This window comes from Fundulus heteroclitus, chromosome 20, assembly GCF_011125445.2.
Source record: "Fundulus heteroclitus isolate FHET01 chromosome 20, MU-UCD_Fhet_4.1, whole genome shotgun sequence".
Classification (NCBI taxonomy): Eukaryota; Metazoa; Chordata; class Actinopteri; order Cyprinodontiformes; family Fundulidae; genus Fundulus; species Fundulus heteroclitus.
This window is the reverse complement of record NC_046380.1, coordinates 38,692,154-38,715,153: the sequence shown is the minus strand read 5'-3', so window position 1 is coordinate 38,715,153 and position 23,000 is coordinate 38,692,154. Positions and strand designations below refer to the sequence as shown.

The window sequence follows — 23,000 nt, the reverse complement described above, 5'->3', positions numbered from 1 at the left end:
ATTAGTGACATCACAATATGGAGATTAAAATAAGATTTCAAACAGAATGCCATTGTTTAGTGGGTAAAAAAAAAAACAAACCTCAAGACTGAACCAATTAATATCTGAAGACTCAACCGCGGATGAATGGGTTTCGAATCGATCCGCTCTGTTCATGGTGGTCCTTAATATGAATGTTGTCTCTCTTCAGTTTAACTTTTGCCTGCACTTCCTCTGAGAAAATCTTAACATTTCTCCTTGCCCCTCGGCCAATCACTGAACAGCAGTCTGTTCCCGGCCCTACTCCTGAGCAGGGATGAAAAGACCCAGCCCAGTAGGTAGGGGAAACAAACCTGTAATCAAAACAGTCACAAAGCGGGTGTAACCGTGTAGAAATGGCCCAAATGGAGCTGGTGTAAAAGGGGCTTTAGATTCTAGCAAGGTGAAGGTGGGGTTATGGTATGGGCTCTTTACATTAAAGATGAGTTGAGTGGACCTTTTGAAAGTGAAGATGGACTCAAAATCAGCTCTTAAACCTACAATCAGACATTTTCTACAAGCGGTGGTGTAAAGTCCGCCTGTTTCAGGAAGACCCTGAAAAGAAGGAATGCAGTATTGATCAATGCTTTCCTTTAAAAATGTCCAAAGTGCTTTTTGTAATGTTTGAGTTATTGTTCTAGCTTTAGCAGATAAAAATAAACTAGTGAGATGGGAAAATGTTAATTTTTTCATTAAGTTGCATAATAATAATAATAATAATAATAATAATAATAATACACTTTAACAGCTGTCCTAAAATTCAGATGAACCTGCGGTTCTGCTGAGGCGTTCAGGAAGTCCAGATTGCTTTGATAGTCACCTTCAGTTTATCTGCATTGTTGGTTCTTGTTTCTCCCATCTTCCTCTTGACGATACCACACAGATTCTCTCTGAGGTTCGGGTCAGACCACTTTGCTGGCCGGTCATGCACAGTACAGCCATGTTCATTGGACCAGCTTTTTGGTACCTTTGGCATTGAGAGCCGTTACCAAGCCCTGCTGGAAAATGAAAGCAGGATCTCTATCATGAAGTGCTCTAGAATCGCTGTGTTGACTGTGGACCAACACGGTGGACCAACACCAGCAGATGACATGGAATCCCTAAACCATCACTGACTGTGGGACTGACCAGATCTTCTCCTTAGCCCAGGTAAGTTCAGGATCCGTCTGTGTGGGGTCCCTCTTGAGGCACTGACTCCAGCCTCAGTCCGCAGCTTGTGAAGCTCCCCCAAAATCTTGAATGGATTTTGCTAGGATGATATCCCTGTTGCTGGAGCACTTCTTACACAACATTTTCCCTCCATTCAACTTTCTATGAATGTGCTTGAATACAGCACTCAGTGAACAACCAGCTTGGTCTTTGTGGCGTCCCCTCCTTGTGGAGGGTGTTAGTAACTGTCCTCTAGACATTTGCCCAGTCAGTAGTCTTCCCTCATGACGGTGTAGCCTGCTGACCCAGACTGAGAAACCGTTTGGAGACCCAGGAAACCTTTTCAGGGGTTTGAGTTAATTAGCTGATTAAGGTGAGACTCCATGAGTTTTCAGTACTTCACCTTTTCACAATATTCTAATATTCGGATGCACTGACCGGTAGGGTTTCATTATCTGTAAACACATTATATTGACTGAGAAGTCTTTAGTTGTTGGTATCTTGTCTTGCATTACCATAAATAATATAGGAATAACTCTAAAACCTTGGCCTGTATGGAGAAGTGCAAAAAACCTCATCACCCGGCAGATTTTATAGGTTTGTTGCCTTGGTTGAGATAAAAACAACCCAAAGATGGGTCACAAAATTGCTTTCCTGTGTTTGTAGTGTATTGTTACTTTTCCACCCCAAATAATGCTTGGATCCATCATGACTCTTCTGCAAAGACCCGATTTGTGGAGTTCCAGATTATTAATAGTCCTGCCATCAAATGCTTCCACCTGAGGTGAGTATCTCTACAGCTCCTCCAGAGTTACCATGGGCTTCTTGGCTTCCTCTCTGAACACTGCTCTCCTTGCCTGGCCAGTCAGTTGACGTGGAAGGTCACTGTTGTTATTTCTACATGGTAAATTCAAATGTGCTCACTGAGATGTTCAAACAGTGGGATTTATAACATTGTAACCTAACCCTGCTTTAAACTTCTCCACAGCTTCAACCCCAGCCTGTCTTCTGGGTTCCCTGGTCTTTATGATGCTGTTTGTTCACTGATGTTCTCCAGTAAACCTCTGAGAGCTTCAAAGAACCGCTGAATCTAAACAGAACAGAAAATCCCAGGTGGACGTGCACTACTTTGTGCTGGGCGGTCACATATGATATTAAGTCAATACATTGTTGCTGCGGTTGTAATGTGACAAAATGTTCAACAAGTCATGGGGTATCAATACCTCAGGAAGGCTCTGAAGTTATTTCAGAATCAGAAATACTTTAATCCCAGAAGGAAAATACAGAAGTATTTAAAGCCCATACATGGTATACGGAATGTATAAGCATGAAAAAAGGTAAATCTGAGTGTGTGTGTTTGTAAAGGCACTGGCACAGTAAGACATAAAGTTTAACAACAGAACAGTGCCTGTAAGACACAATCCGGGTTCTATAACGGTGATTATTAACATCCCTGCAAACCTCAACGCTACATACTGTATATGAAAGTGAAATATTTCACTGACACCAGTGTTACTAACACTGGTCAGAAGGTGGCGCTCTCCACCAAGGAACAATCCTTCCTGAGCAGGGCTCAACTTCAGCCCTGCTCTCAGCTGTAGCTATGATGAAGCTAAAAGCTGATGTCACCAATCCTCCCTTAACTCGGGGCTAAGTGAAGATATATCTAAATCCATTCAAATACGAGTTGCTATGGGACTAAATGGGACTGAACTATTTTTTTGTCCTGGAACAAGTGATTCATGTTTCAGATAGGTCTGCCTCCCTCCAAACCACTTTTGTCTCCTGACAAAAGTGTGCAGAACATTTTAAATGCAACATCCGATCCAGAACCGAGTGCTTATCAATCTTCTGAGCTGACCTTTAGGACCTGAGAAAATCTGGCCCACACGTCTGGAGGCCGTGGCTACATTGTACTAAAACTACCTGCTCTCTCCGCGTTGCCACCGTCCTTTTCTAAAAGCCTATCAGGTCTCTTTCACCAGCTGCAACTCAAACTTGAGTATATAAACAAATTTTTTACTTGGATCTTAGAACCCTATTTTTGAAGAGAAAATAATTTTCAAAGGCATTCGTTAAACCTTACCCATTATAACAATCTAAATTGAAATATTAATTTCAATAAAGACTAAGTTATTTGTTTTGTTTTCAAATCCTCCTCAAACATTTTTATTACCCTCAATAAAATGGTTCAGTCAGATTTGGTCCCCATTTGTCCTGTGAGGTGTCATCTATGGATAAAAAGTTTGTGTGAGCTGTTTTATGAATGAATATAAATACATCAACTAACAAATGTTAGGAACTGCCACAATGCTTGTTTGAGAAAAAAGAGTTTTTGTCCGCTTTCGACTAATTTAGCGACGGCGTAAGATTCTGCAATATAAAGAGAGCCAAACCATTAACTAATTAGCCAAGTGCTGATTATGTATGCATTTTAAAATTTGGGGGGAATATAACGAATGTATTACATTGTTTTTAAGCTGTTAAACAATTTTTAGTTGTAACTATAGCTTAAAATCCATCCAAATTATTATTAGTATTGTTATTATTATTATTTTTAATCTATCCAAATTAAAGGTCTGCAAATTGTTGCATCAGTTGTGTTGCTGCAAGTCAACAAATCAGATCAGAAAGGATTTGACCTATTGAAAAGTTGACTATGGGGAGAATGTTCCCTTAGGGAGAGCTGTGTGTGCAGCCTTGGCTTAGTAGGTATGCCACTCATGCAACCGGCTGCTAAATGGGACTGACTTAAGTGGTAAATTTATACAACTATATATTAATTAAAATTCATACAAATAAGATGTAAGTAAATAGTTACTCTGAGTTTGTTGCTTATGACGTAAATGCTTATGTTACTAGTGTATAATTAGGGGTAAAAACAGATGAGGGGACTTTTCTGAAACTGCTCTTTTCTGTCTCTTCTGTCCTGACCCCCCCACCCGTCAGACTTCCATCTATAGCTAACGCACATCATTATCCAACCTCCCTCCCTAAGTGCTCCTGAAATGTACTTCACTCTGTGAAGGATTTGCAACGCAATGAACCTTGTTTTGCCCAGCAGGTGGATATATGACGTCACGGACTTGGGACATCAAAACAAAAACATCCAAATCCGCGTTTCTTCTCTCCCCCTCTCTCTACTTCTTCTCTCGGCGTGTTAAAAAATCTAATAACAGCATTAAAAGCCTGCAGCCCCGTGCCTCTTTTTCCCCCCCTACCCTGCGAGCCACACACAGGCGAGTCGGCGTGAGCGAAACTCCACATCTAGCCACATTTCGACGCCCTGGGTAAGACCACCGTTTTCTCCTCGCAGATAAGTTAAGTTAGTCCCCCCCCCCGCATCCCTCCTCCTCCTCCTCCTCACCTTCGCTGGCAGCCCGTAACCAACGCCGAGGCAAGCGGAGTAATATTTGCTGGTGTTTACGGTGTGATTTGTTGTCGCACGCGTTCGCGGCAGGGTAGGCACGCTCGCGTGCACAGGTTCGTTATCTCACGCGAGCACATCGCTTCCCCCCCATCCCCACCTCCCCTTCCCTCCTCTTGAACTCTCCGCGTGCGCTGCCCGTTGGCCGCCGTAAAGCGTTTTTTCCTCCCGGTAAGTTTCCCAGCTCTCCTCATGTTAACGCTAGCTTTGTTGCTTCGCCTCGCGTTACCTGCTGCCGCTGCTGCTCGCGCCGAGTCTGACTTCGCTGCTGGATATTTATTAAGACATAGCGAAACAAACTCCCAGACGGCGTTGCTGTAACTTAGTGGGCAGCTTTTTTTTCTATCTCTCTCTCTCTCTTGTCGCGGTTGTTTAGCGCGGTGTCCCGGTTTTCTTTCTTATTGAAAGTTCACTGAAGTGGAGAGGCTACCGCGAGACCCCGGAGAGAGAGAGAGAGAGAGAGAAGGGGGAGAAACGCACCTTTTTGGAGAAAAAGTGAACTCGCAGCTTTGTCGCTGGACAGATGGACAGAGCAGCGGTGGTCACGCGCAGTTTTACAAAAAATAAAATAAAAGTTTTCACTTTGAATGTTTAACTTTATTTGGTGGAAGCGAAAAGTTTGCTGTGATTTCTTTGGCAGGGAAGGGACTTTTCCCCACGTGTCTAGCTGTCCCCCTAACATAAAAAAATAAAAACCTGAGAAAAAGGGCATCTGAAATGCACTGTTAACATTCCCCACCACCTCGGCTGCTTTCTCCGACCCGTCCATCACTCGATGCGTTTAAAGACGGGCTTCTTTCTGTGTGGCGTGCCTGCCGCGGAGAGACGACGACGCACAAGCTCCCCTGAAGCGGATATTCGCTTCACTGTTAACTTTTCATTGCCTCAAAACATTTGTGAACTATTTGTAAAAAAAAAAAAAAAAAAAAAAAAAGGGAAACGCTTCTCACAACTTTTATTGAAACGTTCACTGATAAAAACAGATTTTACCAATAAAGTAGGTGTAGATGGATTATAGTCAATGTTTCTTGGTTCAAAATGCGTGAATTCAACAACTAAAACAAGTAAATAAATGTAAGAAATTGCAACCGAATTCTAAAATGTTTCTTAACCAGATTAGTTGGTCCGCCTGTCACTAAAGGTGGCTCACCAGGTCCATCCTCCCCGCTGTAGAGCAACAGAGCTACTGACATGGTAATGGACAAGGTGCCATGTGAGCGCTTCCCCTGAACTCCCCAGCTGTTCTGTGGCAGCCACCGCCTCAGGGTCAGGAAGCCCAGCCTGCTAGCCAGCTTCACTTTAGCATCAGCGCCACTGCTCAACGAGCCAAAGGTGGAAACAAACCTAGAAACTCTATTTTATGACAGCTCTTAACTTTTATAAAGTTGACCTATTCATTCTTACACACAAGCATTTTATAGGGTATTTATCGTTTTAGAAACACTTACACCCCCCCCCCCCCCATACACACACACACACACACACACATTTTAGTTTGTAAATGCAATGCACAATAATAGTCACTTTTCAATAAGACAGGCTAATTAATTTTGGTGGTAAATCCTATCTGAACAAATTGATCCGCATATATCTAGAGAAGTTGATCCAGTCCCTTCTATTCTCATTCTTTATGTGGCACTGATATGTTAATATGAGCTGTGTTAGTGATTTAGTACAAAAAAGCGAAATGTTTGTGATGGATAGAGTTTCTGTCTTGAGATGAGACAAGTATGTTGTTTTTTTTTCTGTTCAGTTTAGCAACAGCAACTGAATCAAACTTGCCAGCAGGATGAGCTTCTTAGGTGCGGTTCTCAAAGAAAAACTGTGAAAATGCCACCTTGTTAAAATAGATTTTAAAAATGTATCATCATTGCTGTCATTTGTATTTTTGAAGCTTAATCACGTTCTAATTTGTGTTGTTTATTCTTTGCTTCTGTTTGGACCAGCCTGAAGGGCATAACATCTCCATAGTTTGTCCGTGTTGTACTAATTTGGCTAAATAAGTCCATTTAAAAAAAACTTTTGAATATTAAAAAAAGTGTCTTGTAGCTCTTAAACATATAGAATCTCTCATTTAATTTTTTTTAATGAATATGCTGAGTTTTTTCAGGGCGTCACCGCCCATCTAATCATATCAGCCTTAGTGTCAGAGAACCGGATCTTCAAAGTTTAAATGTGGGTTTATTAGCAAAATAAATCAGCTGATGTTGTAAGAAATGAACTCTTACCGGACGTTACAATTACAGACTAATGTGTTGGATTAAAATTGAAATCTTTTTGATGCTTTATATTTTTAATGCCTGCCAACATTTGCTTTTGTTGTGGAACATTTAACCCAGAAGAGGTTTTTTTTAACCTGTTTATTTTGTCTTAACTTTGCACTTAGTCTTTAAAAGTTTCACCTCCAGTATATTGTTTACTAAGTTATGGGGCGGACCTTTGTTTTTCTTTACGAATATATATATATTTATATATTTAAAAGCATAAATTGAAATGCCACACTAAGCAGTTAAGCTGTTTTCATGAGCTATAGTGACCACACACCTCCAGCATTCAGAGTTACTCTTATTTTATTTTCTCTGTAGAAAACACAAACTCACCCTCAAATGTCTGTATTCTGCTTTAGCTAACTTAAAATAAGCAGCTTTATTACTCATGACCTAAATATTTATCACACTCTCCAATGCAGCGTTTAGATTCAGCTAATCAAAATCAATTTTCTTTATTTATTTTGTGTTGCTCTGACGCGTCTTTTTCAGCAGAAACTGCAGCTATATCATCTGTAGATTAAACTGAAAGCATCCAAAATAGACCAGGCACCATATTTGACGTTGAACTGCACACATGTGAGAATGAAACGACTGCTGTAGTGTTTCATACAATAAATGTGACCCGCTGGAAATTTTGCAAAAGAGAAACTGCAGCTTTAACAAGTTTTGCTGGCGGTGCTCCCTCCTTCTTGGTTCTTGGGATTAGTCATTGTCTGAAGGGGAGGAGGGGGGGGGGGGGAAGACACTTTTTTTTTTTTTGGTAGGAGAAGTAAAGTAAACAGCCTCCAACAAGCGAACCTTGACAACCCAGATTAAGGAAAACACTGGAGATCAAACAGCGCTGCTGCTGGGCTGTTGTCATGAGCTGCATGGGAGAGAGGCTATTTGAACAGGCGCTCCGGCTGTGTGCGCGCTCGCTTATGCACAAACGGACCTTCGCAAACGCTGACCCAGGTTTTAGGGTGCAGGAGGAGCTTTCTTTGCAGCTTTTCGTTCGGCGGCCCGCAGTTCGGCGCGGCTCGTGCAGACTTACGTAGAGTCTTTCCTGTGTCAGACGTGCTTTTAGCTGTCGTCCCATGAGACGGTTACGCTGTCTGAATATCCTCAGAGCTGGCCGAGGAGCAGTTAAAGAAAACGAGAGAAAAAGATCTTGAACTTTGGGGAACCGCTCTGTTATGGCACCAGATCTGTGATTTGTGTGTTATTTGGAAAGCCCTCATGTCTCGTTTGGACCCTTCAGGCTTCTCAGGCTGAGGCTCTCCTTTGTACAGAGCTCAGGTTGAGCAGCTAAGAAAGTAATCAGTCACTCATGCATTCAGCGAGTGGACTCCCATCCCCGAGTGGAGCGGCTCCCTCTTTCATCTGACTGCTGAGTATTTGTGAACACACATTGAAATACCCTGTGCCGGGCACCGAGGGGCTGCAAACAGGCCGAGCGCCCCTGCTCGCAGATAAAAGGGGTTATTTCTGGGCCCAGTGTGGGAATAAGGTGCTCCATCTGCCTGATTGTTGCTCGTTAGATCGGCCGCTTGCTTATAACGTGGTATAAGTTAGACAAGCGACGAGGGGGGGTCTCCTGCCAGTTGAATCCGTGGTAGGACTGCGACACTCCTCTTTGCTTCATTACATAAATGGCTGCGATAATAAAGGACAGCAGAACTATATTTCCCGGGTAAAAGGTCAGCGTGTCCGGGCCCCCGTGGCGCGGCCGGAGAGCCTGAAAGGGCCATTGGTCAGAGAGCGGACAGCTCGGGGTGAGCCGTGGGCCCCGGGAGGACGGTAGGAAGCTCAGGACGGACATTAGCTCCAGCAGCCATTAATTTCTGTCTCCTAACGTCGCCTGTCCTTAACAAAGGCAAGGATTCAGGCAAGAACTGTCACAGCTAGAGGGGCAGCGTGTAATTACCATCAATTACCATTGAGTCAGAAAGTGAATTCACTGTTTCATAAACAGCGCGCCGCACTGTGACACCATGCTTGGAAATCTAAAAGTATCTCTTTTACCTGGGTGAGTGTTCCCGAAGGCTTTTCTTCAGGTAACTGTTGCAGCTTTCCCCTGGATCCCTGATGGGACCGCTGGGCCACGCTTCTTTCCTTCAAACTGGCTCTCAGCTATCTGTAGGAATCCAATTGCTGTTTTTATTCCAAAACTTGATTCATTCTGTTTTCTAGAGATGCACCTTCCAGCCAGTTCTCCCTTAACCGGCTGTGTAATAATCCTACTTTTTTCTGGCCCATCCAAAGAGTTCATAATGGGATGGACTTAAAATCTTAAAATCTTCTTAAAAACAGTGAAGAAAATAGCATAAATAACAAGACTGGACTTTTTTTCCCCAGACACCACTAGTTGTAATTTATCGTTGTCAAGAAAAACTGAAATTCTTATCATGATAAGGCCGGACGATATAAAAAAGCATATCGATAAAATAGACATCATATTGATAGAAATCAATAATTATCAACAAATTCAAACCATAAATGTTAAGCGGAGTCCTGACCAATTTCATGCTGTTGCTTCTTTTTAAAATAAAGAACACTGAATTCAAACTCAACCCTTTATTCAACCAACTTTCTACCAAAAAAAAAAAAAGATAAAGAACATGTGCTCTCTGGGCTCTGAAACTTGGTGAAGGTGTTTTCCTGAGTGTGAAAACTGTTCTTCTATTCATCTCTTTACTGAGGCTTTATTTTCTGTTGAACCACACGTCTATCCATCGATACATGTGGTTATTGAATTATCGTCTAGCCCCATATCACCATAGGACAACGATAAAGCGATACGATGAAGGCCCACCTCTAGTCCACCATACAGTCTGATAGTTAACCAGATGACTTTATACTCTGTTAGCATAGACAACGGTTCTGTCTGGAGCAGCTCTGATCCGTTCCTCGCCCAGACTCCGGGGACCGAGGCTACAAGCTGTGCTCCTCTGCCAGACCAGACCTCAGCACCTGTTTCCATCAGCTGTCCGCCGTGTGTGTGTGTGTGTGTGTGTGTGTGTGTGTGTTCACGATGGGCCGCGGTTCTTTTTATTCGGCTGCTTTGCCCCCCTTCAGCCAGTGTCTTTATCATTTCTATTAAAAGCAAAGTGTTTTTAGTTGCCATCCTCACATGCTGTTTTTCCATCACTGTAGGACAACATGGAGAGGAAGCGGTGCTGAGACCGATCCGAAGCCCGTTGTGAAAGTCAGAAGCGTCCGACCTGTGAGTGATCTGGCTCTGCTGTGACGTTGTCGCTCCGGGCGCCCTGCTTCTCCTTCATTAGTGACGTGAAGGTCTTTAGTTATTTAGTCACCTACCTCACAACAGAGACTGATGGCTGTTGGCTTTCCCATTTAATTTGTTCTCTCGGCGCTTTAGATCAGAAGAAGGAGAACGGGTTTGATCGCAGCTCCTGAGCTCCTGAGACGACTCTTAATGCTGAGATGCACTGATTGCAGCTTTCTTTGCTGAGCTCACTTTCCAGATCTAGGAAAGCTCTGAACTCCTGACTTTTGGGCTCATTTTGGGTTTTCCCAACATTTCCCCCCACATTTCTGCTTTATTTAGAAATTTGACTGTGTTCTTTATTGTAAAACGTTACTAACCTTTAGCCTTTTCACCACAATCATCTCAATGTGAGGTTACTGGACAACAGTATTTGTAAACTGCAAAAACGATAGATACTTGCAGGACAATCAGCCTTTAATTTAAATTTAAATATTAATAAGAGAAGAAAAAAAAATAAAAAATAAATATATATATATATATATATATATATATATACACATATATATATATGTTAAAAGGAAATAAACTCAAAGAGTCTTTGATGTGTTAGCTTGTTAAATCATCTCACTTTGACTTTACTCATAGAGCTAAATCATTAAACAGTTTTATTATATTTCAGTTTGTCGTTATGGCGCAGCAATAAGGTCCCAGCATAGCGACTCGTGCCTCCTGTACTCTCACATCTTTTTCAGACACCTTACAGATAAAAGCTGATCACCGACTTTCAGTGTTCCTCGGCGAGAAAAGACAAACACACACCTTCACACCAAAGATGTGCTGCAAGCAGAAAAGCACCGATCAGGCTTTTTTCGTTCCTGGGCCGATTTCTGCCTTCGTTGGGCTCTGACCCGCCCAAATGTTAACAGATTTAGATTTTTTTCTTTTTTTAATCCGAAGCCCTAAACACACAAAGAGGAAAACCCAAATGTGCTGCTGATTCCTTTATTGTTCTAGTAGTTTAAAATCTATTAGAAAATGAATGAATTTCAGGTTTATACCCTTTTTGTGCATCATAACATGTTTTCAAAGCCATCAGCTTTTTATTAAACTATTGGTTGATGCCTTTACAGACTCAAAATATTGGGAAGTCTTACATTTGATTAATTTAATTAATAGGGGCAAAAAAGGCAGACTTTCTTATTTTATCAAAGGAAAATTGGCCGATTCATTGAGGCATTCATAATTAATGAGCATTAGCGTACTTTGCAACTCTGCAAATATTAGGGCTGAACGATTTTGGAAAATAATCTAATTGCGATTTTTTTTATCTTGATATTGCAATTTAATGCGATTTTTTTTCAGTTTAATTTATCATGGGCTCTAAACATATACAAACAACAAATCAATCTGTTTCATCGCTGTGCAGATTAGGGGCTAAAAGAGCCACTGCGTCTCAACTCGGAGCAGCAATGATTGCGTTCTGACTACGATATATTTCAACCAAAATTGTGATCTGATATAGACTTTTCTCCGCATTAACCTCAAGCAACAAAAATGGCCTCTAGATAAAGATGTTTGTAAACAAGGACTATTTAAAACAAGAACTTCTAATGTTTTTACTAATCCGAATATTATTCTAGAGAACAGCTTTTAATTGATTTGGACATCAATTCTTGTTGAACATAAAGTGCAAAGTGCCACCAACAAGCAAGTCTATGTATTTAACTGATTGACCAGTGTTTGATGCTATGGTGAGATTCCTGAAAGTTTCTGGTAAAACAGTATGATTATATAAGCTCTAAAACAAGTAATAAAATTAGATTATCTTACTGCTGCAACTGTATTCCCTTTCAACCTACTTTAAACATGTTACGACACCTAAAGGACGCGTCTGATTCACCAATTGTTACATAGCCAAGAATTGCAGACCTCTGCGATTTGGAAATTGCGTTTTTTAAAATTGCGATTATAATGACAATGCGATTAATTGTGCAGCCCTAGCAAATATATACAAAAAAATCTGCAAATTAGATTATTATTTTTAAATATTGGACCTGCCGGTCACCAGTCAAATTGGTGAAGATCAAAATGGGCCGATTCCAGTCCTTGTTTAAATCAGAGGCTGTATTTTTGGGACTGAGAATGTTTATTTGCTGACAGTGGTGGCATTAGTGTCCTGTAACAGGTTTACTGAAGTCAGCTGGCAATAAGAACCAGTTTGAAGTGAACTAAGCCCGCCACCGTGTGGCAGGGAGCGGGGGACAAGCCACCACGGCTCAGGACAGTGTAATACTGCTTTAATAACACGTGTCAGAGTCAGAGCTGTGCTGTGGAAAAAGAAAACGCCATTTTTTTTATCCTCCTTTGTCTCCTCTTTTTGCTGCGTTATTTAAAGCTGCCATAGCTTTACGCACCAGAAGGTTAAAAAGACACGGAAACAATCGGCAGTGATTTAAAGCACATATTGACACCCCGGTTTGAAGTAATTAAACACATCTTTTTGATGTTCGCATAACAAGTTGTGTGGTTTGATATTTTTCTGCTCCGCCAGGAGTCCCGTCAGCCGAACTGGTGTGGTTAGATCTGTGAAACGTCTTTCTTTGTCTGTTTGTGCCTCGTTCTGCTGCTACTTTGTTCTTTCCCCTCTTCTGCTGTGGTGGCTTCTCGCGCTATCTCACAGGTTCTTCTGTTCGCGCTGCGAAAAGCAGACTTCAATTATATCAAAGCGTTCAGATCTTAAAAGCTGCTCCGAGCTGGATGTCAGGCACTTGAAAATGTAAGCCTCTGTGGCCTGGCTGAAAGATTAAATCATTGCTCTGCTTTATCCGAGTAATGGGATAACGAGAGGAGCAAAAAGTGACATTTACTAAAATCAACTAGCACTTAAACCCCGATAAACGTAGGAGGCAGCCTAATGTAAATGAAAGTTGCAGCAGAGATTTTTTTTTTTTTATTTGGGATGGGGGGGTTTCATCCTTGACTTCTTGGCTGTTTTTCTGTTGGCAGTCCCAGCCTAATAAGAAACACAACATGGCAGGGCCTGCTCTTCCATCATCGTAGCTGGCTGGAAAGTTGGTGTGCTTTGATCATGTCTTTTGGGCGCATCACTCCGGCTTAGCTCGCCGCTCGCTACGTGATAAGCCATCAGAGCACTCAGATCTCAGCCGGCAGCTCCACGGGCGCGAGGAGAGACAGGAGAGCGTAATGGAGACGAGGAGAGAACAGCGATGCAGATTTTGTTGACAGACTCTTGCTGGAGCTGCTTTCTTTTTGCCTTTGAATTCAACCAGTCTCGCCGTCCCTCTTCACTCATCGGTGTAGGAGGGGGGAGGGGGGGGGGGGGGTTCTTGGCAGAACGCTCCGTTCCAACATTTTGACCTGTCGGCAGTTCCAACATGTTTAATTCCCGGCGCACATTACCTGACCCAAAACACACAGCATTTAATTAGCTTTTACTGGCTCACACCACCTCCAGTTTTTTTGATTTTCTGACCCGCCCATTTCTCTGACAGATCAGTTGTTGTTTATTTTTGCTAAGGATTACAATACGTTAGAGAAAAAGTGGGTGGCAGAGAGTAAGTGGATTACAAGATCAGGGTGGGAGATTTCCTCGATCGGTTCTGATCGATGCTCTGCAGGTCCAACACTGAGGCCCAGAGCACCAACATCTGCCAAAACAGCAATGTCTATGGATCAACTAGGTTAAGAACATATGGGGTGACGCATAAATAAGGACAGTTTATGTCATTATTATTTTTTCTCTTTTGTTTGTTGTAGCTCTTAGGAGAATGGGGTGAAAGAAATGGGGAGGTGGGACCTTAAAGGAAAGCAGAAGTTGGTATTGGTTGGGAAAAGGCCAGTCCGCGTGTCCTGGAATAAAAGCAGAAAGCCGTCGTCTTGTTTAGGTCTGTCCTGCCAATATCAGCCAGGAACCAATCTGAGAGCAGTTTTAAATCAAATGTGGAGGCGCACTGATCAGGCTTTTCCTGGCCGACAACCATCTCCAGTCGTCTTCTAACGTCTGACCTGCCGGTTGTGATTTTCTTCTCATTCTGAGGGCGGTAAGGGACAAAAGGCAAAGATGAGGCCGTAGGCTCCTCAGCAAAGGCAGCAGGTTTGAATCTGGCTACACGATATGAAGAAAAGATTAAATTACAACGCTATTGCTAAAACTGTGACGATGATGGTATTAAGAAAGATGAATCCTTATTGTCCTAACGCTTGTTTTTTCCCCATTAATCAGTGTCTCCAACTCTGTGAGCTTCAGCATCTAAAGCAGTCAGGCATGAAGGCGTTACTAGATGATCCTCTTCCATGCATCCAGCCATTTGTCCCTAACCTTGGTTTTATTTTTAGCCAGAGCAGCTGCTATTTGTTGTCTTTATAAATTAGACTTGAAATGGTGGGAGTCCTTAAATTCGATACATTCACTTCATAGGAAAACACTAATTCTGGTTTCTTAGGATTCTAAAACCTGCTTCTTATGGAGCCGATCGAGGAGAAATCGTCCGATTGTTTAACAACAACGCATTTCTAGACGGAATGACTTTTCATGCTGTTATTTCCAGATGCCAGCTGACTTTGAAGTGGAGCGCTGCCTTCTCTCACTGCCACTTTGCCGTGTTTGCACACAAAGCGTCATTTTGAACCCCCATTACGAAAGGCTGCTCCTAATTGACGGGTCGCCGCGTGTTTATTTGATATATGTTTACAAGCCGGGAGGTAATTGGGACGCAGTAATTACCCAAGATGCCGTGTTTAAGCAAAGGTGCTCGCTCTGATGAGTGCGGCGCGCGGATGAAAGTCGCCAGGTTATTGTTATCATCCGATGCGAGCTGTTAAAACACTCGACAGCTAAGAGCAGAGATGGCTAATTGGGCCCCGTGTCCCTAAGTCAGCCTCGCTGTTTACTGAGATGATGTATTGCACCAGATTAAACTCATGATACTTTTATCTGAGCGCGTTCTTTCTCTCTTTCTTTCTCTTTTTTTTTTGTTCGACTTGTTAACAGCATGCCTGAGCAGATAAAAGCAACAATAAAAAGCCAGTGGATGGAAGGGATTTGTGGATGTGAAGATGATGTTGCTCCTTCGCTGATAACGGCCTTGTTAACTAAGATTCATTACTCGTTCTCTCCCGGCGCCCCGCACGTCCAGGTGGAGCGTTCTCAGAGCGCCGCGTTAGCCGCGCTGAAGTCATTCTGATGTGGTTTGGTGAGCTATTCATGGAAGGCGGTGACGGTATCTACCCTGGCTTCTGATGATTCAGTTGACCTGAGACCGGGGTGGCGCGGGTGGCGTTTGACTTTGTTTGCTACCCAATTCCACTTTCACACCAACTCTCGCTTTCTCTCTCTGCCTCTCCGCCGTACACTAACACTCTCTCTCTCTCCCTCTCCTGTGCCCCCCCCCCCCCCCTCCCCCGCTAACAGCCGGAGACGCACACCTTGTTTGTGCACTGCTGCCGTTTGAGCGCCCGCTCTCCCAGTAGATCCGCCCGCTGTTGTTGTTGTTGTCGCTCGCCGTGTGTGACTGGCGTCGGGCCGGGCTCCTTTGAGGGAGTCTGTTTTCGCTCTCGGCGTTGCAAGCGGGGCGGGGCGTCATTCCCAAACCACCCACTTGGAGATGGCTATTTTCCTCTGGAGTAGTCGTTTTTTTTTTTTGTTGTTGTCGGTTTCGGTTACGGTTCGGGTCGGCGGACGAGCCTCAGCCGGGACCTGGTGCCGAAGCAGATGTGGCTGAGCGTGTGCAGCCTGTGGGGGCCGAATGAAACCTGTTGCTCTTCTGTGACTCAAAGGAATCTCACATCCTTTCGTTTGCCTCAGACTTAGCAGAAGTGGTTATAAATAAACACACCTTTGATTTAAATGTAGTTATTTGCTGAAAGTTGCAGTTATTGGTTCATTTTAAGAGATCCGCCAATTAGTTTAGAAAATCTTTAAGCTGCCAAACCGCTTTTAGTCAAGTCCAAGTAGTTCTCTTACAATTTGGGATTATTTTGGCCAGTTTTCTGGCACATCCTGGGTTCGGACGTTCCCTGCTACAGCTCTGACTTGCCTGCGGCGTTTAATGTTTTCAAAAATGTTTCAATGACATCTGTGTCTCGGTTTCTACCTTTTTTAAGACAGTACATGAGCGTTAGGATCCAGCCGAAGATTCCTGAAGGCGGCTGTAGTTTTCGAACAGCGGATGTGTGTAAAGTCCCTTTTAGACAAGAGCCCAAAGCCGCAGTGGCTTCCACCGATCCTGCAAACAACAAGCAGAGATCCGGCAGCAGAGCAAAGTCTCTCTGTAACACACAGCGAGTGAGGAGTTGACACAGGAGGAGGCTTTTGCACCTTGAGGAGGGCGGAAAACGTCACCTTGCTGCCGCCGTGGGCTCGGCGTAAAGAGCAGAGGAGCGGGAATCCGCCGCGGCACAACGCGACGGTTTTTGTTTTTTGTTTCGTGGCACTCTCACACACAGACTGGAAAAAAAGAATTGCAAAGTTGGTTGAGTAAGAACCCGACTGAATATTTAATTTCTCACGAAAGCGGCTTATTCAACCATAAACTTTGTAGGCCAAACACACACCAACTCAAGAATATACCTGCCGAAAGAAGCAGCGAGGAATTAATCAGAGTTTCACAATCAAACAGTCAAAAAGTGCGCCGTCATTTCATGTTCAGTGCTTCCTGAAGCATTGTGGGAGAAGTTTCTCTAAGCGCTTGCTTTAATTACCTAACGGGACTGGTGTTCCTCCGTTTGTGCTTTACAGTGAGACTTGAGGCCTACACCTGCACGCATCGCCCAGAGGTGACCTAATCGAAAGCAGCACCAAAGCCACTCAGCTCGGCGTCGCATGTTATCTGTCAGAAACAGTACGATGAAGCTGCGGCGCGGTGGGGAGGGAGAAATAAATGAAAGTTTAGTCATCAGATTCTTTTTTTTTAAAGCGGTAATTTCTCTTTCACAAGCTTTTCTTACAGTTGGTCTGAATAGTTCATGCTGACAGACTCGCAGTTGTCTTACGAGAAGCCGAGTGGAAATGAGTCTGAATGCTCTTCAGTCGTTTTTCTTGATTTCTTTTAGGAAATGATCTGCGGAGTGGTAGCCAGCGTCGGGTCTGTGCAAACAGCGTTAGAAAGCATGTGGTTAACTTGACAGCACCGGTGGCCTGCTATATGTAATGAGGGGGAGGTGTTACACCATGAAGTATTTTGTTTACAAGCATTGTAATTCGCCATGTTCTTTTTAAAATTCCTTTTCTTATAGCAAATTCTATCTCTTGGTAATTCGTAATATTTTCAGAAAACCTTGTTTTGCTGCGAAGTGACTACTGCAGAGTTTGTAGAATGATGGAACAAAAGCATGAGGTGATAACTTTGCCTTTTCTGTCACGTTAATACTAAAAATCAATCACTTCGAGGCAGATTTTTATCAAGGACCAAGAGTCTTTCTTGTCATTATGCGACCATGGTGTCAGAATTCACACGTAACTCAGATCAAGACATAAGGTTCAGGTTGAACGCTGCGACAACACCTCCTTTATTGACATTTCACAGCAGTAACAGCTGCAAGTCCTTTGGTGTTCGTCTACCAGCGTTGCACGTCTTGCAGGGAACGCAGCAAGCCAGCGACTCCATGCAACCCGCCGGGTTTCCTTACGCAGAAAACATTTGAGCTAATCTGTCGGGATGGTTCGATTGAATCCACTTTGCAACGTGCCTTGAGATGACGTGTTTTGTGAATTGGAGCTAGATAAACAAACCAAATTGATTCTGGAGACATTCCTGACCGTTCTTCTTTGCAAAACGTAGCTCAACTATGTTTTGCAAATAGAGAGCCTCTGTGAACCCCTCTCATTCAATGCTAGCTGTGGTTGAATGTTTAGTATCATTGGGTATGGCGCACCTGTGCCGCTTTCCAGTTCTCTGCCTAGGTTTCCTTGTATTTGTCGTAGACCAACGTCCCCATAAACGAGCCGCCCTGTCCTTGAAGAACAGCGTCCCCGCAGCATCATGCTGCCACCACTATTTGCCCATTATCTTGAAAACCATGCTTTATTTTAAGTTTGTGTTAGTCTCTCACATAAGATCCTGGTTGAAAAACATTGTGTGTGGCCTGCTTCATTTAGATCAGAGTAGTTTTCCTCCCAGCTCTCGCTCATTGATCCACTATTTATAGCCTTTTGTTGAAAAAGCCCCACACCTGTAGTGGATGCTGTAAATCTGCTTGCCTGGTTGAGGCCATCAGCTGTTTTCAGTGACTGCATGTTGTTCTGTATGTGGGCTTTTTCAACAAAAAAAGTATGTGGGCTGCACGGTGCGCACGCTGTAACGTGTGGACCAATCAATCCCTCCCTCTGAAAACAACTCCTACTGAGATATGAGCAAATCAATCTGTTCATATTCTGCCACAGAGCGCCCAGGCCTCTCTGCTCTTTCTCTGCATCTGGATGCTGTGACTAAAGGGCTAATTCAGAGTTTTTAATCACCCGGTCCTAACCTCTTGCAGCGTCATCTTTTTTTTCTTTTTTTTTTTGCAAATCCCCCATTAAATGAATGGATGAGCAGTCTGTTTTTAGAGCATAATGGCTGCATTAGAATATGAGATGGATAGTGGATGAAAATTCTGCCTTCTTCATGCTCGCTTTCACTTTCACTAAGTCACTCAGATCTCTTTTTATCAATAGCGATGCCATGAAAGAGGCCTCCCAGGGCACGGCGAAGTGCTCAGTTAAAGCTCGCAGACAGAGGAATGGAGACGAAGCCACGAGTGAGAACAGTTTGAGCTGTAAATTGTCGCAGAATCGACTATTTCGTTTAGAGCTCGGCTAATGTATGATTTCATGCTCCACGGCCAATAATAGATTTGTTATGTTTGCGTTTAAGTCTCTCCACCGTCATTGATTGCAGCGCCACTCCCTCCCACCAGAATCACGGTGACAGCTCTTTTTCCACCAAGTGAGATCATACCCAACGGAGATTGTGTGTTGTTCTCATCTGGGCAAACCGCACGGTGCCAGTCAATATGTAAACAATGGTGGAGACGGTTTCTCATTGCCTCGGTGACATTTGTTCAGCTGACGACTCATCTCGGAGAATTGTCTCACTAAGTATTTTCAGTAATTTGCGTAAGTCATTCTGGGATCTTTGTTCACCTCTCTCTCTGACTAATACAAAGTACATAGTAGCATAACCTTTTCAAAGCAGCTTACCTATGGTTTGGTTTTAGAGTTATGAATGAGAAGCAATATTTTGGGCTGGGGCCAGACGTAAAAAAGGTCATCAAAGTCACACAGCTCTCAGACGTGGGCTGATTACATGATGTGAGAGTCTTAAAGATCACTAGATCTATTTTCTCTAAGTAACGCAATGAATGGAAGATGATCAAAGTTACCTGAGCAGAAGGCAAAACACTTCCTGCTTTGTAGCGTTTCATCCACTGAGCTATATAATACACTGGAGTGCTGATTTTACCAAAAAACTGAAGTCACTGGCCGCCATCTTGCTACTCCCTACTCTCACAGAATCTCACTGGATTTGGTTGCAACAACAAGCAGTTTTCTGGCTGTGTGAAAACGTTTCACAGGTAATTTTACAATCAGTGGATGTACTAACACTATCAACTACTAGGAAATTAGGTGCTGAAATATTTATTCATATTAAATATATATATATGTATATATAAGTATGTGTATATATGTATATACATATATGTGAATATATGTTTTGTATATTGTTATTTATATATTTATAAATGTTATATATATATAAAATGCAAAATATTTCAGCACATGACTTTCTCAGTACTTGATAGTTTTAGAACATAACATAAAACTATATGGCATTTGACATTTTAAAAGTTTTAAGCCCCCCTGAACATGAGAAAATCCTCGTTATTCGATGTTGTAGCGCACATATTCCCTAGTTACTGGAGGAAAATAGGGAGTACCAATATGGCGGCCGGTGGCTTCAAAGCGACTCGTTCTAACAGCGGGCGATTAGCACTCCAGTGTATAATAGAGATCAGTGGTTTCATCAGTGTTGATTTAACACAGTCTGCAGTTTAATTGACATATTTACCAAGTCTGGAAAAATACTTGTATTTATTGGCTTTATCACCATCCATCCATCCATCCATCCATCCATCCATCCATCCATCCATCCATCCATCCATCCATCCATCCATCCATCCATCCATCCATCCATCCAGAGGTGGGTAGTAACTGGTTACATTTACTTGAGTAACATTTTGAACAAAATTTGTTTTTAAGAGTAGTTTTACTGTAATTTACTTTTACTTGAGTAATAATTTTAAGACGTATCGCTACTCTTAAGTAAAGTTTCTGGCTGCTCTACTCTCTATGAGTAACTTCATTACTCATAGAGAGTAATTTTGAGTTATTTATATCTGCTGAGCTCACTTTGCCTTTTGGAAAGTGAGCATACAGTAAACAGTAAATATCTGACTGAAGATGTTTACAGAATTGTTAAAGTTGCTGTTGCTGGGAATCTATTAGCAGATTTGACCCAATAGATTAGGAACAGGATGTCATCATAGTTGATTCAAATCTAAAGCAGATGGCCAAATACTTTTGGCAGTATTGGGTTCATAAGTTTTATAATGAAAAAAAATAGAAATGTGTTTCTTTTGCTTCAATTTATTATTTTGTAAATATATTATTTTTTTGTTACTTTTTTTATTTTGGATTTTAAAATACCAGAACTTTGTACTTTTGACATATTTTTTCTGTCTGATTGCATCATTTTAAAATATTAAATCAGATGTTATGATTAGTTACTCAGTACTTAAGTAGCCTTCTTAACAAATACTTTTACTCTTGAGTAATTTCTTGGTTGGCTACTTTTACTTGAGTAAAGATTTATTGAAGTATTGCTACTTATACTGGAGTACAGTTTTAAGTTTCCATCCATCCATCCATCCATCCATCCATCCATCCATCCATCCATCCATCCATCCATCCATCCATCCATCCATCCATCCATCCATCCATCCATCCATATCTGTTATCTACAGCCTAATAAAGTTCCAGCATCATCAAATCCATAACCGTAACCTTAAAGTAACACTTTATAAAGGTTAAAACAAATGCCTGTGCTTGGCATGTTGCCTTTGAGCCATGATGCTTTTTCTCAGACTGCTTTTACCTTCTACCTGTCTGCGCTTGTCTGCCTCTGTCACATCCAGCAGTCTAGCACCAATCAAACACTTGTGTGGTCAGCCTTCAGAAACATGGCACAGTGGCTGAAGCTGTGCTCGATGTAAACTGCAGCTCCCCTTCTTTTGGACCCATATGACCATGGGGTGGTGTTTGTTGGCTGCTTCTTCAGGTTGTGTCAGATTTGGCTAAATAAATAAAATAAAGAGGTAGAACCCCGTTATGAGAGGGCTATTAGAGGAACAGGAGTTTCCCGTATAATCCTATTCAGAAAGCAGTAGACCTCCGGTGTTTTTCTCCTCTTTTGCTGGTGCTAATGTAAATGATTTGCATGGAGTTTATCCCCGCTGATTAAGGCTGTTTGGACTGTTCTTCTTGGAGTCGTGCCAATTGAATTTTCTGCCTTCTAACCCGCACAGAGACAGGGGAATACAGTTTTCATAGGGCCCGAGGCTGGATCTCCTTCCAGTCTCCACAAGTCCTTTACCATCACTCTGACAATTAGTTAGCTCGGCCATCCCCAAATGACACACGTAATTAAAGAGTTGGCATTCATAATTACAATGTGTTTATTGTCTGTTTATGGATTCTGTGCTGTGTGCAAGGCGCTGGGAGATTTCTTTGGTGTAAACGGATTTAAGGCGGTTAATATGCTGGGTGGTAAATGTGACTGCATGCGGTTAACATCTCGATACCTCCTTTGTCAGCTCTTTACATTCATTGTATTTCATTTTCTTTTGGAGAAACTAGAATCAGGGCTGTTAAAGCAGCAAATGTGTGCTAAGTAAATTATACAGTATCCTTTTCCTCAATGTCATAGTTGCTGGTGCCTGAGTTTTGCTAGCTCGATGTAAGTGGAGCTCAGAGAGTCACATGGTGCCCACCTATGGATATTAAGCAGCTAAAAGGTGACAACTACAACTGGGTTTGGGGCTGGCATGGGCCAGTGTCAGATTCATGCAGTATTTACACCAACATTACATTACAACAAATACATTTTGTTTCAAATTGAAAAGCAACAGCTATCCCACCTAGTGCTAAAATTCTATACCACATTGGCTTTGATAGGTATAGTACTGTTACAGTACAGTGGAAAAGTATTTACCCTTTAGGGATTTCAATGGCTTTTGATTTTCATTTACACTTAAATATTTCAGATCATAAAAGATCAATTCAATATTAAAAAAGATAAACTGGGAAAATACCAATAAATATTTGTCATATGCAAAAATCAAATTGTCCCCCAACACATTTTTGAAGTCACATTGAAATGTGATAACTACCAGACATACAATACCAGGAACTCACTTATATAGAACCTGTCTAATAACATGATTCTAATCATAATGAGGATAATAATATTTGCTCCTGCATCCTTTACTCATTGCACTATTGTCTCATTGTTTCTGCTTGTTTGCAGTGTGTTCATATGTTTCCTCTGTACTGCAGACTGGCTTTGATTTTATTACTCTTACTGTGTTGTTGTATTATTCTATATGTAAGCACATCATGAGTGCTGTACCGTTCAGAGACATGACTAAGCTAATAAAGCTGATTCGGATTCTCGAAAAGCAACACTTCACTTCTCAATCTAAAGAACTTTGAGAGGCGGTCAGAAAGCCGTTGACATCTATCAGCCTGGAGAGGGTCAGAAAGCCAATTCTATGGCTCAGAGCCAACCATTGGAGCCGTTGTTCCCAGATGGAGAAAACCTGGAGCAGTGGTGGAGGGGCCGGCCTACCAAAGTTACCCCTAGTGTGC

The 23,000-nt window shown here is 42.3% G+C and overlaps 1 protein-coding gene across 5 annotated transcripts in view; it reads left to right on the top strand.

The window, feature by feature from the left end:
- The first annotated feature begins 4,382 nt into the window (after window positions 1–4,382).
- foxp1b (forkhead box P1b) overlaps window positions 4,383–23,000 on the top strand; it is a 222,015-nt gene continuing 203,397 nt past the window's right edge. For 4 of the 5 annotated variants that reach the window (XM_036124581.1, XM_036124579.1, XM_036124583.1 and 1 more), the window contains exons 1-2: window positions 4,588–4,765; window positions 10,000–10,069. The gene's annotated coding sequence lies outside the window, so the exon portion shown is untranslated. Of the gene's footprint in view, window positions 4,458–4,587; window positions 4,766–9,999; window positions 10,070–23,000 lie in introns of those variants that run through there. The other variant, XM_036124578.1, reaches the window with a different exon arrangement.